The sequence below is a fragment of the Panulirus ornatus genome, chromosome 5 (assembly GCF_036320965.1).
Source record: "Panulirus ornatus isolate Po-2019 chromosome 5, ASM3632096v1, whole genome shotgun sequence".
Taxonomy (NCBI): Eukaryota; Metazoa; Arthropoda; class Malacostraca; order Decapoda; family Palinuridae; genus Panulirus; species Panulirus ornatus.
The window spans coordinates 42,218,531-42,223,530 of NC_092228.1; the positions used below are offsets into that span (position 1 = coordinate 42,218,531).

The 5,000-nt window shown below is 46.5% G+C and overlaps 1 protein-coding gene across 10 annotated transcripts in view; it reads right to left on the reverse strand.

Annotated features, from left to right (window-relative positions):
- The window catches only part of EndoA (SH3 domain containing GRB2 like, endophilin-A), a 269,917-nt gene that overhangs the window by 142,029 nt on the left and 122,888 nt on the right, over positions 1–5,000 (reverse strand). Inside the window, exon 1 of one of the 10 annotated variants that reach the window (XM_071662133.1) lies at positions 4,917–5,000. This exon is cut by the window's right edge and continues 45 nt beyond it. The exons of the other annotated variants lie outside the window; for them this stretch is intronic. The gene's annotated coding sequence lies outside the window, so the exon portion shown is untranslated. The remainder of the gene's footprint in view (positions 1–4,916) is intronic. 10 annotated transcript variants of the gene reach the window in all.

Consider the following 5,000-nt stretch of genomic DNA (forward strand, 5'->3'; position numbering starts at 1 on the left):
AGGATCCAAGGGTAGCCAAGGCCTGGGATACTTGACCAAGATCCCAAGGGTAGCCAAGGTCTGGGATACTTGGCAAAGGTCCCAAGGAGGTTACCAAGGCTTGGGATACGAGACCAAGGGTTTCCAAGGCCTGGGATACCATCCTATGGATCTAAGGGTTGCCAAGGCCTGGGATGCTATCCCAAGCGTCTAAGGGTTGCCAAGGCCTGGGATATCTGGCCCACAGTCCCTAAGGGCAACTAAGTCCCACACGGAGCAAGCCATTTAGCCCTTTAGGGAAGCCCAAGGCTGTGGTCCTTAGCCACCAAATACCACACATAATATAAACAATTTATATATATAAACAAATATGTATATATATCATATAAATTCATATAAATTTTGACAGAAGAACTTGGGTTAGGAAAGCTAATTAAAGCTAATTAAAGCACGTAATGACAATACGATGTATATAATTCATTGTATCAAGTCTACACGTATCTTATTGTATTAATTATACAGTATCTTATTGTATTAATTATACATCTATTAAATACTTCGCTGTATCAACTGCATTCATATCATACATTCCACTGTATCAACTGCATTCGTATCATACATTCCACTGTATTAATTGCATTCATATACGTTTCAATATACAAATTGTATACATACTATATAATCTAATGTATACATTTCTATACATACTGTATATTTCATTGTATGACTTCATACATATTGTATATCTTATTGCACTGATTTCATATTTACTGTATACTTCACTACATAAATTTCGTATCTGATGTATATTTCAATGTATCAATTCTATACCTACTGTATATTTCATTATACTTATTATGTATATATATATATATATATATATATATATATATATATATATATATATATATATATATATATATATATATATCATGACAAAATAACCTAAAATATCATACAATATCATACAATATTATACAATATCATACAATATCATACAATATTATACAATATCATACAATATTATACAATATCATACAATATCATACAATATTTTCCTTAAGATCTTTCCCATCTATTCCACTGAAGAGACTGTGGCCTTAATGGGCAAATAATTTTTTTTTCAAATTAAATTTTTCGTCTTTTTTTAAACGTCGTAAAAAAAACATTTTTTTTTCACACCGTCATAGAAAACGTGACAAAAAATTATTTTTGGTTGACACTGGAGAGGGGGAAAGAAAACGGCGACTCCTCTCGACAGTGGAAATTAAATAAGGAAATTTAAAGGGTAAAAATTTTTTTCTATATCAATAAAAAAATATTTTTAATCCTAAAAAGAAAACGTCAAGATTTTTTTTTAATTGTGAAAAAAAAAAATTAATTTTTTGACTTCGTGAAAAAAAAAATGATTTTAAAAGACTTTTTGACATGAAAGAAAACGAGAGAAAAAAAATTAAACTTTTTCGACACCTGAAAGAAAACGTAACCAAACAGAAAACGGAACGAGAGGAACACCACACACAGACAGAGAACGCGTTATGGTCGCAAATTACCTGTCACGGGACGTAAGTTTAGCCCATCCTAACCACGGGTTCCGTGCTCTGGTGGTGGGGGGATGACAATGACAATACACACTCAAGGTCGATTTTCAAGGCTGGAAACATGGCGCCCTCGCCTCTCTGGCCCCCCTCCCCCCCTACACAAGAGGATAGGGTGTGTGTGTGTGTGTGTGTGTGTGTGTGTGTGTGTCTTAAAGGTCATTTTGGAGGAATTAAGTCATATAGTGCTATCCTTCTGGCGTGGATAGATGTACAGTGGGTCTCCTCCAACCCCCCCATCTTCTATCCTTCTATCCTAACCCCTCCCCCCCTACACCCCCCCAAGATCCTTCTATCCCCCAACCCCCAACCTAACCCCCCCTCCCCCCAAGAGAGGTGGGTTGGTCACGTCCCAAAGGGATGGCAATGGATAGATGACCCATGAAGTGGATAGATGGTCTATTTATACGAGCGCATGGATGGATAAAGAGGATAGGTTGAGCACGGGGTAGGTGGATGGGCTGAAATGAATAGGGATTGGCGATGTGGATAGATAAGAATGTGGGTTGGTCACGTCCCAACGAAGGGATGGCGATGGATAGATGACTCACGAAGTGGATAGATGGTCTATTCATACACACATGGATGGATTGAGAGGATAGGCTGATCAAGACAGGTGGATAGGCTGCAATGAATAGGGATTAGCTATGTGGATAGGTAAGTGGATGGGTGGGCTAGAGAGAGCATCCAGGCCCCGTGGATGGCGTCGTAAACAAACGGACGTGTGGATAGACCCACTGGAGGATAGAACACATCCAGGGACCACCGCACACAAACCAATGGATAGATGAAGGCGGTGGACGCATGGGATGAAAGCCCGGGTGAATTCAGAAGTGAATGAAATGAAGGAATTATTGAAAAAAAAAATAAATTTGACTTCTATTCGGCGGGATAGATGAAGAAAAAAAAATTGCATGGATAGATGATGTTAGATTTAGAAGGGGAGGATAGTGGACCAGATAGATTGTAAGAAATAGATGGAGGATAGTGAATACTAATGACTTAGTAATTAGATAAATGAATTAAATCTAATTAAATTTACCACAGTGGATAGACGAAGGGATGGGGGAGGGCTCGTGGGGGATAGGCGATACGGGAGGGGAGAAGAGGAGTGGGGGTGGGGAGATGAGGAGCAGTGGGGGTGGGGAGATGATGAGCAGTGGGGGTGGGGAGAGGGGAGGAGCAGTGGGGGTGGGGAGAGGGGAGGAGCAGTGGGGGTGGGGAGAGGGGAGGAGCAGTGGGGGTGGGGAGAGGGGAGGAGCAGTGGGGGTGGGGAGGAAGCGGCTCTTGTTGCCCACTGAGAGTACACGTTGGGGAGAGGGGGAGGAGCAGGGCGTGTGTGGGGAGATTAGAGGGGAGGGGAGGAGGAGGGGAGAGGGGGGGGCGCTAGAGGGGTGGTAACTGATACGTTATCATCGACACGTCCGGGCCACGACGGGCCCTAGCTGGTGCTCCCCCACACCACCCCCAGAAACTCTGGGGGTGATGTCTAACTTCCCCCCCTCCCCGTCACTTCTCCCCCTATCCCCTCCCTACAACCACAACCCCCTCACCCTAACCACAACATCTACGCCATAAGGAACCAACCCCCTTCCCCATTCCCCTCAGGTTGTGCGTGCGTGCGTGTGTGTGTGTGTGTGTGTGTGTGTGTGTGTGCGTGTGTGTGCGTGTGTGTGTGTGTGTGTGTGTGCGTGCGTGCGTGTGTGTGTGTGTGTGTGTGTGTGTGTGTGTGTGTGTCACCCCCCTCCCCTTACACCTCAAAAAGGGGGAAAGGGAGAGGAGGAGAGGAGGAGGAGAGGAGGGGGAGGGGGAAAAGGGGGAAAGGGAGAGGGGGAAGGAGGGGAAGAATCGCTAGGCAAGAGGCATCACGACTCTGGGGGGGGGAGGAGGAGGGGAGAGGGGGAGGGGGAGAGGGGGAGGGGGGAGAGGAGGAGGGGGAGGAGAGAGGAAGGGGAGAGGGGGTGGCTCCATCATCATCACACAGGCCCATCATGGTATAATTACCCCCACCCCCCCACCACCACACAGAGAGAGAGAGAGGAGGAGAGGAGAGAGAGAGAGGAGAGAGGAGAGAGAAGAGAGAGAGAGAGAGAGAGGGAGAGAGAGAGAAGGGGAGAGAAGAGAGAGAGAGAGAGAGAGAGAGTGAGAGAGAGAGAGAGATGAGAGAGAGAGAGAGGGGAGAGGAGAGGGAGAGAGGAGAGAGAGAGAGAGAGAGAGAGAGAGAGAGAGAGAGAGAGGCAGTCTACATACATACATACATACATCTTAAAACACTTGTGGCCTTTTTTTTTTATTTAACACTGCATCACTTTACCACACTTGCCACCCTGGTGCCACCACACTTTACATGGGAGACACTTGTGTGTGTGTGTGTGTGTGTGGAGGAACCTAAAGTGGCACACACTTCCCACACTTACAAACGCACACTTGTGGGAAGACACTGGAGTTATTTTTGATCAACAATTGCCCACACCTCACCCCCCCCCCCAGGTTGTGGTGACGTAAACCACCACCACCACCACACGCGCACCAGTTCTCTCCACAGCTAACCACACACTTCCATGCCACAGCTAACGGAAAAAAACTAAGTGATAAAACTTGGTTGCCTGCCCACAGCTAACACCACACTGTTTGGTTGCCGCAGCTAATAGCTTGGTTGCTACGGGTATACGGACCACGTTCTGGTTGTCGAAGCTAACAGCTTGTTTGGTTACCACAGCTAAAATGCTTGGCTACCCCTGCTTAACACGCATGACTACCACAGCTAACGTGCATGGGCTACCACAGCTCACAACAAGCAGGGCCTACCACAGCTCACAACAGGCATGGCCTACCACAGCTCACAACATACAAGACAACCACAGCTCACAACACGCAATTCCTACCACAGCTTACAACAAGCAACTCCTACCACAGCTCACAACATGCAACTCCTACCACAGCTTACAACAAGCAACTCCTACCACAGCTCACAACAAGCAACTCCTACCACAGCTCACAACAAGCAGGGCCTACCACAGCTCACAACAAGCAGGGCCTACCACAGCTCACAACACGCAATTCCTACCACAGCTCACAACACGCAATTCCTACCACAGCTCACAACAGGCATGGCCTACCACAGCCCACAACACGCAATTCCTACCACAGCTTACAACAAGCAACTCCTACCACAGCTCACAACACGCAAGACCTACCACCACAGCTCACAACACGTAATTCCTACCACCACAGCTCACAACACGCAAGACCTACCACCACAGCTCACAACACGCAAGACCTACCACCACAGCTCACAACAGGCCTGCCAGACCCAAACAAACAAAGCTTTTTGCCTACCAAACGTGCCGGGGCCACCACAGCTCACAGTAAGCAAGGCCTGGCTTCACAAACAGCTAAGGCCAGGAGCGAGGGAGACGACAC